At 49.6% G+C, this 12894-nt stretch overlaps 1 pseudogene; it reads left to right on the forward strand.

Annotated features, from left to right (window-relative positions):
• The first annotated feature begins 1779 nt into the window (after positions 1–1779).
• LOC144130741 (U2 spliceosomal RNA) lies at positions 1780–1955 on the forward strand (annotated as a pseudogene).
• The last annotated feature ends 10939 nt before the right edge of the window (positions 1956–12894 follow it).

Genomic DNA, 12894 nt, shown 5'->3' on the forward strand with positions numbered 1-12894 from the left:
CTGACTTGTTGACCAACATCAGATGGCTGCTGTACATCGGCATACTTAACTGAAAACTTGGCTCGCGACGCGGAAACTTGCGGCTTCTTCGGTGTTGCATCAGCCCCTTCTGGTGCTGGTCCCGTTGAATCGTCGATGATGCACTATCGCCGTCTCTGGCAGTAGGAAGAGGTGACGTCTGTTCCGGCAAACTGCACCGTTGTCTGTACGAACCCAGTAGGACCGTGGTGTATGGGATGGCCGTAGGACAGTTCCGGAAGCACCCTTGTCTTTCAGCCATACCCGGTTCCCTGTACAAAGTCTGGGCAAATATCGGGAAGCGTGACGCTTGTCAAAGTATCTTTTGTGCCTGTTGCTGTGCTCCTCGTCTGTTTTCTGCCAGAAAGAACTAACGACAGAAGGCTTTAGCCTAGACTCAACACAAGGTATCCTTGAGTGCAATCGACGGCTCATAAAAAGTTGTGCTGGACTGTAACCTGTGGGACCTGCCGAGTTCCGGTAGTTCAGCAAGGAAATGTAGGGGTCCTCTGCTTTCTTCATAAATAGCCTTATCCTTACCATGCGTTCAGCTTCGCCATTAGATTGCGGGAAGCGAGGACTAGTTGTGACGTGCTTGAACCCATACACATCTGAAAATTTCTTCAAAGCAAACGAGACAAACTGCGGCCCATTACCTGAAACCATTGTTTAGGGTACCATGTCTGGCGAAGGTGCTCTTCAGATGGTTGATGATGTGGCTTCCTTGAACAAGGCCAGCTCTGGATATCTGGAACGATAATCTACGATAACAAGGTACACGGCGCGTTTTATCTCAAACACGTCAACGCCGACTTTTTGACATGGTAGTTCTGTCGTTTCCGACGGAAGCATTGGTTCCGCGAACTGAACACCTTCGGACGCACATACGCGGAAATCAGTTACAGCTTTCGCTAGCTTTTTGCTGAGCCCTGACCACCAAACAGATTATTTTGCTTTTGGTCTGCATTGCAGCGAACGATACCTTGGTGTCCTTCGTGTATTCGTTCGATTATTTTTTTCCGCAGGCTTCGCGGAACAATGATGCGAGCACCTTTTAGCAACAATTCATTGCAAACTGAATGTTAGACGGACGGGCCAAAACTGTCAAAACTTCTGGCAGCCTCTCTTCTCTTGGCAACCCGTGGTGGCAGGCTTCCAGCAATGACAAGCACTCATTAGCTCGGCTCGTATGGCATTAAGCATGATTTCTGTTGCAGGTATGCCCTGAACGATTCCGTCGACAAAAGCAGACACGTCAGACTCCGTCAGGTCACCTAGAGTATGGTTAGCCGCGTTCGGTCGTACTCTTGATAAGGTGTCTGCTGTCGCAACGCTTTTGCCCCGAACGTGCGTTAGTGTGAAGTGATACCTCATCAAACGCATTCTGAATCTTTGAATGCGCGGCGGCATGGCGTCCAGAACCTCTAAAAAAACTCGTCGAAGCGTTCAGCTGCCCACGTCAGCGCTAATACCGCCATCTGTATTGGAGAGCGTTTTTAAAGCGAAATCTTTACTACTCCAGCCAGCGAGCCATTTCGGCTCGTCGCGCACTTCAGCCGTATGCGCGGTCCCACGAACGACCTTGAGCCGCCGTTGCATAGCAACACCGCAGCTGCGCTCCAACAGATGGCGCCGCCGTCGACGCCGCTGCCGTCGCCGCTCACTCCACCAGATGTGCTCCGCTGGGGTAGAGGTTGAGGAGGTGTCGCCTCGCGGGGTATATATATATATATATATATATATATATATATATATATGCGCTTCGCCTCAGTGTATTGTAGACACCATGATATCTGATACCTGATTTAATATCCGCTGCGGGTTCTTGGACCCAACATATTAAACTTATTTTTGGAATATGGCGGAGTGCTTGGCTTGAAGCACTCTGGCACGGGTTGGCCTGGTATTGCACTGCCTCCGGGATCAGCCCGAGGCATATTAACGAGCGCCTTCTCTTTCTATCTTTGCTCTCCTATCCTTTAACTCTCCTACTTATAGCACGCGGCAGCGAGCGTGGTTCGGCTTGAGCCAGTAGGCAGGCCCCTGCACTTTCTTTTTCTTTCTTCCTATCAGCAACAGCAGTAGTGTATTGTAGATTGTAGTCTTAATGGAGAGCGCGAAAGAAACGCAACAGCGACAGAACGAAGCGAGGAAGAGACAATTAACGCGCTCAAGAGACGCTAGAAGAGCGCGTCGCACGACTCGAGAAGCGTCGTAACGAAGACGCGGCTAAAAGAAGTCGTGCCACGTCCCGGAGTGACTCCAACTGCGGAAGAGACCGATTTGAGTTCTCGGGAGAGTCGGAATGAGACGCTGCGTAGACGACGTGCCGAGGAAACGAAGCTTTCGCAATGCAACCATGGTTAACCAGAGCTAAACCACAGCCAATTTTTGTTCCGTCTTAGCGATCTCGAAGCAAAACCAACCGGTCGTCGTTCCCAGGATGGTTGGATCTACATTAGTACAGCACCAAGAACATATGACGAAGCATCTGCTGAAACTATCGTCTCGTAAAGGGGGTGGTACTTGGCGGCGAGGCAGCTGTCCGAGCTGGTGACTTCCTTGATCGTGTAGATTGTTTGTTCTTGTTGCGGTCCCCAAGACCAGTCACTGTCCTTGCACAGAAGCCTGCGCACTCTTCAACGCCGCCTCTGGAAGGAACCTAGCAATATGGTTCATTCCGGGAAGAGAATGGACATCCGATACGTTCTGCGGCCTTGAAAATTAGTATGTGATGGCCCACACTTTTTCAGGATGCGGCCGCACTCTCCCAGCGCCGAAAATTAATTGTGCCAAGGAATGGCACATCCTGGACTGGAAAACAGCATTTTCCTTGTTTAGCCTCACCCCTACCCACTGTAGTCTCTCGAGCACTTTGTGCAGACGAGAGTCGTGTTCTGCCTTATTTGCGCCCCGAACACCAGGATATCGTCCATATATAGTTCAAAACGCCGTCTATAGAAGGATACAGCTTAAGTCTGCAGTGAAGCTCCGCCCACATTTTGGACCGCCGCACACAGAATTCATCCACGACGAAAAAGGAGTCCGTTGTTAAAACTTCTCACGTCACCTAAACAAGAAACTAATCACGAGAAAAATGTTTTAAGCTCTAGAATTTTCTTACCTTGCTTGTTTAATAAAGTCAAACATAAAAGGATGATTCGTGAACTTTTGTGACTGGCTAACGGAGTAATACAGTACGCCGTGGACCGTGGCCCAGTGTTAACAACTGCTGTTTTTTTTTATGTTGTATCCTACTATATAGTCCTTCCAAAACTTGCGTGAACTTCCTCTGAAAAACTTCTGGTGCAAAGGTTATACCAAAAGGTAGCCTCCTGCAGCAATATCTGCCGTACGATGTTATGAAAATTGTGAGGGTTTGGCTCGGCTCTGCAAGTTGAATTTGATAAAATCTCGAGGTTTTGCGTCCAATTTCGAGAACACAGAGGCTTCTTGAAAGCTTCCCATGATCTGCTCTATGGTTGGTAGTTGGAGGCGCTCTCTTATTACGAACTTGTTTAGTTGAGTGAGGTCGACAGAAATCCTGACTGCGCCAGATGGCTTCAGAACCGGCACAATTGGCGCACACCATTGTCAGATCCTCGGCCTTAAATTTCTGATCATGCCTTCCCGCTCGAGCCTGTCAAACTCCTCCTTAAAGGGACTATGCAACGAATAAAAAGTCACTTGTAAATGTTTTCAATGCTTAGAAATGATGCTAAGAAGCATTCACATCAAGTATGAGTCTTCAGAACTGAGCCGGCAATTTATTATGAACTTTTAAAAAACGTGTTTTTCAAAATTCGAGGGCCGATTGGTGTACTCGTAGTGACCGATTTTGGAACTAAAATCGTGGAACAAAGACGTCACTGTACCATGACGTCGCCAGGCCACCACACGCTCTCATTCGCTGGAGCCACGGCAGCCACGACGTCACGGACACACTTCCGATAGCCGTGAAAATCGTCTGCTCGTGCCGCCGCGCGACCCTCTCGCGCAAGCGCGAGCCAGGGCATTGCCTTCGCGCATATGGTTTCAATTTTCCTCGGCCGCCTCCTTCTGTCGGGAGTTCCGGAGCCACTCGCACGGCTCTTCGTGCGCACGCATAGGGCTCGGTGCCCATCGCGGCCGTAAAAGCGAGCAGTCGCACCTCGATGTCGCGGTTTATTACTGCTAATTACCACAGATGACAAGCAAAGAAACCCGACGCGCGCCGCAATCCAGGAAGGAGAAGAGACCGGAGAGATGCCGCCACGCCGCCGACGCTGCTGCTGGGGGGCTAGGAGCGACAACCGGAAGTTGCAAATTAAACGTCAGCGGGTGACGTATTCATGGGCGGGGCCCAGTCCCAGAACTGTTTTCTTTATTTTTGTCTGGTGCTCCTCGTGTACGAGTTGAGGGGGAGAGGAGGAGCGTAATTTTTAATCGTCTGTCTTCGCTGTTGTTGATGCTAGCTCAGAAATTCTTGCACTGGGGTGACGAGTGATCGAATGCCAATCTCTCGTCTGCTTTATGTAACCTCAATTAATTTATTGCATAGTCTCTAACTGCTTGCTCCATCGGGATGGGAATCCTGCGCGGGGTTGACACTGTGCAGGGGATCGCATTTTCCACCAACCGTATCGTGCGCGCTCCTGCTATAGATCCGATTCCAATTGAAACAGTCCTTTTTCGCGACCTCATCGGATGTTTCTAGTTAGTCCAAAAACCGAAGTACTCCAAGGGCATTAATCGTAGGCAGCCCTAGTAGAGGCATACGCAGGTTTTTCGCGACGTACACTGTCTGCTCGCAGCGACTGTCTTTCCATCCGATTTCAGCCTGAAACTTTCCGCGCGTGCCAATGCTTGCATCACTTCGTACTCTCAGGTTTTCTGCTTTATCAAGGTAATGCGGTACTCCTGGGAAAGTCCTTCACCCCCCCGTGATTTCTGCTCCAGTATCAACTTTCATTTTCAATTCATGGCCATTATCTGTACCGTCACGAAGTGCGCACACGCCTTGTTTTGTCACGATGTGACTGTGCCGAGGAATCGGCCTGCGTTATCAGGTTCCGTTACCCCGTCGAGTTTTCTTTCTCGGTTCTTAATGCGACAAGCCTTCTCGAAATGCCTCAACTTCTGGCAGTAAAAGCATTTTTGCTGCTTCGCTTGGCAAATAGTTCGCGAGTGTGTTGAACCTGCGCAACATGTGCGACTTTTTTTCAGAAGCGTGCTTCTTGCGACGAGCGAATGTAGCATTCCCTTCTGTTCTGTTGTCTTGCTCTTCTCCTTCACTGCTGCACGTACGCGCTTCGGCACTCGTGCCTTCACGTCCATTCAAGTCTGCGTGCTGCCGCTTTACCGTTTCGCTTGTCGTGGCTCTCGGTCACGTGCGGTGGCCATTGTGATATTGGAATCGAATCCATTTGAAGCTCTTCCGACAATGCTTTGTCTAGAACTACAAAGCGATCCCTAATTAAACGATCCTTCATGCTACCGAAGTCGCATCGCTCTGCTAACTTGTGGAGCTCGGTTGCAAACTCATCTGCAGTTTTCCCTGGCTGTTGACGATATCGATTAAAGCGGGCGCTCTCGTAACCGGTATTCTTCGTGTGCACGAAATAGGCTTCCAACTTTATGACCTTAAATGACTTCAGGTCTTTGCCAACCAGCGACCGGAGAACTTCCCATGCCTTCCGGCCCATCGTGTAAAGAAGGCTTTTTACTTGAATTACTTCGGTTTTCTCGCAGAGACCGGATGCGAAGCTGTATAGTCCTCGATCCAAGAGGGCCAGTCTGCGGCGTTGTGAAAACCAAGTGGCTGCGGAGGCTTTATCCCTGCCATGATCATATGCTCGCCGCTTCGGTTACTTCCGTGAAGACTTGCGCCGCATTCATACGGCTGCTCCGCCACGTCGGTCTGCATATGCCTCTGACGGTCTACATCGGAAGACTTCTGACACTATGTCAGACACGCATCGTTGGCGGTGTTAAGAGACTGGCCCCGTTTATTGAGGTGCTGTTCAATACAGAAGCTCTGATCACATGACTTTTGTGCTGAATGTCTGAGCGAAAGAAGCGCGCTCGTTCTTATCGGCAGGCTGACGTCACAACTTCTAGCGCTTCGCTGCCCATCGTAAATTTCCCTTCTCTTCCGAGGCTGTTGAAAATATTTGAAAATTGTTTTTTAAGGAAAGGAAATGACGCAGTAACTGTATCACATATCTCGCTGGACACCCAAACCGCGCTGTAAGGGAAGGGATAAAGGAGGGAGTGAAAGAAGAAAGAGGTATGTAATTCGAGGGCAAGGGTAACGAACTGGATTCCAAGAGAAGCGCGTAGTGGGAGCCGCCCAAAGCTATGTGAGCGGATGAGATTGTGGAGGTCGCCCAGAAAGGCGACCGCGGCCACATTTCTTGAGGGCTGCCGGAGAGGAAGCAGCGGCGGCGTCCGGTCCTGGCAAAGGTCCCGAGCGTTCTCCTCGGCTCGCGCTCCAGGTTCTTCCTCCTCTTCGCGTGCCGCTATACGGCCGCTACAAGGTGCCGCTACAAGATTAAGAAGTTTGCGGAATTAGGGTGGTCGCAGCTGTCACATCATCATCATCATCAGTCTGCCTACACCCACTGCAGGGCAAAAGCCTCTCTCATGTCTCTCCAATTAACCCTGTCCTTTGCCAGCTGCGCCCGCCCTATGCCTGCAAACTTCCTAATCTCATCTGCCCATCTAACCTTCTGCCGCCCCCTGCTACGCTTACTTTCTCTTGGAATCCACTCCGTTACACTTAAGGACCAGCGGTTACCTTGCCTTCGCATTACGTGCCCTGTCCAAGCCCATTTCTTCCTCTTGATTTCGACTAGGATGTCATTAACCCGCGTTTGTTCCCTCACCCACTCTGCCCGCTTCCGGTCTCTTAACGTTACACCTATCATTTTTCTTTCCGTGGCTCACTGCGTTCTTCTTAACTTAAGCTGAACCCTTTTCATTAGCCTCCACGTTTTTTTCCCCGTAGGTGAGTACCGGCAAGATACTGCTGTTGTACACTTTTCGCTTTCAAGTATGCTAATATCTGTTTTAGTGCGCGGATCCCAGAAAACATCGGCGTATTCGAGCATTCGCCGTATGAGGGATGTGCACGTAGGCTGCCAATTTCGCCTTGCTCGTGGAGAGCAGTGCTTTTTGGGTGGTGCTTTAATGACCAGAGCTTTTGGAACGCTGCTGAAACAACGGCTTTGATATGTGCGCACCGACGTATTTTATTTGCTCAGCTGGGATAATCGAAAGGTTGTTAATTTGGTATATGCAATGAAGCGGTTCTTTCTGTCGCGTGATTGTCGTTTTGCTGCATTGGAGCTGTTTATTCCACGCATTTTCCAAGTGACACACCAGTTGGAAACCGCTCTCAGGTAGTCGCTTAAATGTGAGTGGTCTTCGGCGTATGTAATGCTCAGTTATATAACTCAGTCGTCAGCAAAGAATCGACAGCGCACTCGTGAATTGAATGAGAGGTCGTTCAAATAAAGTAAGGAAGAGAAGCGGCCCAAGGACTGAGCCCTGGGGCTCTCCTGAAAGGACTGGTGCTGCTGTGGAATTGGAATCGGATATCTGCATGGTCAAACTGGCGTTGCTGTGTACGGTGGGAGTCTAGCCACTGCACGACTTGCTGGTTGTTCAATAGCATCCTTATTTTTAACAGCAGGTTATAATGCGATACCCGATCAAATGCTTTTTAACGCCAATGAAAATTAGGTCTACCTGTCCGTTGTTATCTAGTGTCATCATAATTTCATTTGTGGTATGAATCAGCTGCGTCACTGTCGATAAACTTTGTCGAAATCCGTTCTGGCTTTCGTGAGAACTCCTGCCCTCTAGAAATGAGCTTATGTGCCTGAAAAGAAGGTGTTCAATCAGTTTTCTAGAAGTATGTAGCAGGGAAATTGGCCTGTAGATTTTCACACAAAGCTATATCGCCTGATTTATGGACAGCTAACACCTTAGCCATTTTCCAATCGCTTGGAACTTCTCCTGTCCTGAGGCTTTCAGTGAAGATTACGAAAAGGTATTTAGCGCACCACTCGGCATATCTGTTGAGAAGAGCGTTTGGGATATCAGCGGGTCCAAATGATCTTTTAAGCTGCAGCGCGACGCTGGCTGTGCGATTTACGCCCTCGCGGTGATTCATGATGGCGATAAGCATGCGCACACCTCATCGCTGGCGCAAATTGCGCAGCCAGTGCCTGGTCCGCTGCTCTGCCACCTTTTCAGCGGCAGCACACCCTGCTGAATGATCTGCTCGTTTGCAGGCGGAACGTTTGAGAGCACTGCAATCGCGGCGCGCAAGCGGGCATGTCCCGTAGTATTTTTATGTATTTCGCGGGCACCTGCAGTGAGCGCAAAAAAACGCAGTCCACGGAAAGTTAGAAACTGTTCAGTCGGGCGTTTTGCGAACCGTTCTTCAACTTTCTCATTGGAATTTTTTGCCTAACTTTGTTGCTTGCGAAGTCGGTTAATTAATTTCGACTAATTATGCAATTCAGCAGAATACAAAAATAGTGTGACTTGCTCCATACAATAGTCGGCAACATGCATTTGGTCGCGTCGTCTTAGAGTGCGTCGGCATATTTTTAAGTCCTGGCTAAAGTTAGCTGCGACACCCTGGGAGTTTTTCTTGTAATAACGCTGAAAGGGCTAGAAGCAGTAGACGCTTTCTAGCACCAAGGTGCCGTGCCCTAACAGTCAGAGCTGTGACGCCCAACCCGCGGTGCGGTCAGTCGCAACCACGGCGGGTTCGGGCCAGAGGAGACAAACACGAGAATTCTGCTCGGATGAGCGTTTATTGCTCCCGAGAAATGCAAGTCGCAACAAACAAACAGCCGCCTTAGAGAGGGGGTGTTCCGCTCTCGTACGGGGGGAGAACAAAAATGGACTTTAAAAGAGTTAGATGTTGGGCTAGTTGGATTTCTAACTAAGTGTACTACTTGTGCGGCGTCATCATTCAGGACATCATTTAGCCCCACCGCTACCACTACCAAATTGCCCCCTGCAACATTCTCAGAAAGTTCGCTATTTGTCTCTCATCAGTACCGTGTCCATTGTCCTCCCTGAGAATGCCCCGACTGCTACCCGCCTATCACCCTTTACACGCGCCATTATAGTTCTTTTGCACCTCCTCATGTTTGAGTCACCACCGATAAGGACAAGGGTATTCTGTTCCTCCCTCCTAACTTCCAGATTATGCTGCCTCTTATCAGTGACTGTGACCTCATTCCTTGTGGTTAGCTTGTCCCCCTTCTCTCCATAGCCTCCAGACTTCCTAGCTGCCACGTGTGCGTAGCTGTTCCTGTCTGAACCTGCCTGACCTACTTCCTTATCGCTGTCCATGCCAGCGCAGGCCCCATCCACGTGGCTGGCGCTAGAATGTCCGCCAATGTGGCTTCGGATGGCGGTGTCAGCCATTTTTGCTTTCCGTTGACCAAATTGTTCTTGAAGAGCGCTGTAGCTCTGCCAATCTACTTGTATATAGCTCTCTTTCTAGAGCATCCATATGTAACGCTAGGTTCGTGTTCGCTTCGTCAGCCCTATCCAGGCGTGCACTTAATGCACAGCATTTGCACATCAAATCCACGCCTTCAGCCTCCTCTACACATTCGAACCGCATTTCCTTCAAATTCACCGACCCCTCATACTCCGTGCATTTAACCTTCAGTTGCTTGACCATCTGAGCAGCACTCGATTATTGCTACCACAAAATGCTAGAATATGTACAGGCTAAAAAAATCACTTGCAAACATGTGCTCAAATAATATTCTGCCCACCGCAAATGCCAATCACCTAGAAAATGAATAACTAACCTTTATAAAGCAGTTAACTCACAAATTAGCGCTGAAAATCTATAGCTGCTGGCATAGTCCCGGCCGTTAGGTCTCTGACTTAAATTCTGCTCTTTATAACTCTAAGAACTAGCCTAACTGAAAACTAGCCTAAATCTAAACTTTCAAAACATTAAAGAAAAGAGCTCATCTATTTGACGTAGTCACGTCGCTCTCGCAGTCTTCAGTCCTTCCGGTCCCGGTCACCACACGTAATGCGAGGAGCACCGAAACATGCGTCCGCACCGCACGGCTGACAGCTAGAAACGCCGAAAACACAAACAGCGTCATCTATACCGCATGGGTTTTGCACACTATTGCGATTTGCAGCCACCTTCGCTATATCCGGTATATTTCCTCGTTATAGCAGTTAATAAACTTTAAAAACGTGCGCATCACAGCACGACGAATCGTTTGACACCATCCGGATCCCCCAGCGACAAACGGTTCGGCCGTAATGGCCGTCTGAAAGTGGCGGAAAGGTCGTCATTGCGAATCCAAATCACATTTTGGGCCTCACCTCGATCAGTAGTTTCATCCCCAGGGACATGTCAAGTCACTTGGCACTACTTCGAACATTCTGCGTCAAATGGGTTGCCTCCAAATTTTATGCAAATTGTAGTCCAGGGGGGTGGGGGGGGGGCGGGGGGTCCACTTGGATGACCGCTATACTGGCACACACACACACACATATATATATATATATATATATATATATATATATATATATATATATATATATATATATATATATATATATATATATATATATATATATATATATATATATATATATATATATATATATATATATATATATATAACGGATCGAGAGTACAAGCAGTACAAGTATTAATTGAGGCGCTATGCGCCCACTGTTGCTATGCCATGTAGTGTGGTCACGTGGTTACTGTTTTCGTCAATTTGACCTTCAATGCTTGACGAACGTTAGTAGTAAGAGCTTAAGAACGCTTGTTGAGAATTTCCGGATGTGCATATATCACGCATCGGTCGTCAGCATACTAGGAAACACAATGTTGTGCAGGAGCAACCACAGGAAAATTTCGAGCGCCGCCACTCTTGCTTCCCTTTGTCTTAATTTTGCTCCCTGGAAACAAAGAGCACCATTGCAGAGCCAGCACAGCACACGTCCCAGCTTCCAGGCAGCTGCAGACACGGATCATTAGTTTGGCCCGTGTAAAGCGGTCGTGCAGGCGATAGCGCTGCTTTAGGTGTAGTCATTTGCTGGAGAGGAGCAGGAAGGGCACGCTGCTCTAGTGGGTTGCAACGCTCGAGTAATTTTTACCTCTAGTGAGCTCTCCCACGCGTCTTGTTGATACCAGCGTCCACACGACCACAAGCAGAGCAGGAAGGCCTGGAACAGTGTTATATTCACCTAAATGGACATTTGTCCACGGTCTGTCTCGATCATACGGCAGCTCAGTGACCGTCATGAAACACGTTCTAGCTAACGGAAACGTGCATCTTGTCCACTGGTCCAAGGAGACACGTCATGGAGGTTTCGTGCCGATGGCATACTCTCCTGTCCGTGGTTACCTTCACTGTAAGGCCACTGTTTCGGGCGCTGGAAGTAGACAAATCAAGATGTCCCTCCGGGGGAACGTTCCTCGCCTTTCCCCACATCCGTCGGACCAGAGAAAACGGAGCCGGTGCACAATCAAGTCGCGAACAAGCATCGCCTGCACGCACTACGTGGACGCAGCTGTGGCTCCCAGGAGACTAGACGCTTGTAGCATAGCGGAGGCGTTGTTATGGCCGGGATTCCCTCCGGCCTAAGCGGGTTAAAACGCGGACCCTGGACCGACGTAGCCACGGCAGCGGCGACAGCAAGCCTCCCAGTGCACCCTCACCCAGATGACGGAGGTGACAATCGAGAAGGCGGACGAGTCGTGGGAGACGATTCTGGAACGAAAAGCGGAGCCAAAAAAGCGAGAACTCCGTGAGGAGAAAGAGAAGAGAGGAACGGACCAGACGAGAGCTGCAGGAGCTCAGGCGTAAAATTCAGACGGCTGGTGACACGCCTGCCGCCCAGAAAAGCCGGGATAGGGCAGCTTCGGTCCGAGGAAGAAAGACCAAATTTGGCAGCGAGGACCGATGATTTAGGTCATAAAGGTAGCGAGAAGCGCAGTACCATGAGGATTGGTTTTAGTGCCAATCCTAGGAGAGAATTAATGTGCCACAGGACCATTTCAAGCCCAGCGAATAACTTGGACTCGGAGGTGAAAGGTGAGGTAAGAGAAACCGTGAACTATGCCACCAGAGCGTAATGTTGGAGAAACCAGACGAAAGATCTGGGAAGGAGGCGCTGCAAAAGAATGCAAGGGCGAAAGATTAGGGCCGCACGATGAGGTGTAAGCCAGAAGGGCTGCTGCAGTGGGGTTTCGAGCAAAAGCAATGGCGGAACCGGAGATCCTCCGTCGATTCGGCTGGCGAGCACTGGTCAGGGAGTTGAGGCGACACTCTGCAGTACAGAAAGCGACCGGGAGTCACGTGACGGCAACACTGAAGCGCCAGGCCAGAGTGCAACGTTAGCCGAAAAGTGCAATAAGAGTCCCTGTGGCCAGGGAAGGCGAGGCTCCGAAATGTCAGTTCAGGACAGCGATGCTCTGCAGAAATTCACACACACGAAAGCTGTTTTGGGTTTCCATCAGGCTCGGTCGTTCCAGCGACGGTGACGGTGCCACGCGGCCTCTTACTGAAGCCGGTGATCGCTTTGCACGGCGCGTGCAGTCGCAGTAGTTAGGAGCGTAAGGTACGCGTCAAAAATGAGCACATTCTATTATTCCACGATGTGCGAACATTCCAAACATGTTGTTTCCGCAACCACGTAAAGAGTTCCAAAGGCAGTGCAAAAGAGTGCAGTGATCAAAAGAGTGCAGTGATCAAGTGCATTCAGCAGGTTGGTAACGGGTTTCAGCCCAATGACCCGTCTGTTACTCAGCGACGTGTACTCTGTTCACACCGTGTCGTCAGTGCATTCCAATTCGGAGTTTTGTTCATCTGACCAACG

This window comes from Amblyomma americanum, chromosome 4 (genome assembly GCF_052857255.1).
Source record: "Amblyomma americanum isolate KBUSLIRL-KWMA chromosome 4, ASM5285725v1, whole genome shotgun sequence".
Classification (NCBI taxonomy): domain Eukaryota; kingdom Metazoa; phylum Arthropoda; class Arachnida; order Ixodida; family Ixodidae; genus Amblyomma; species Amblyomma americanum.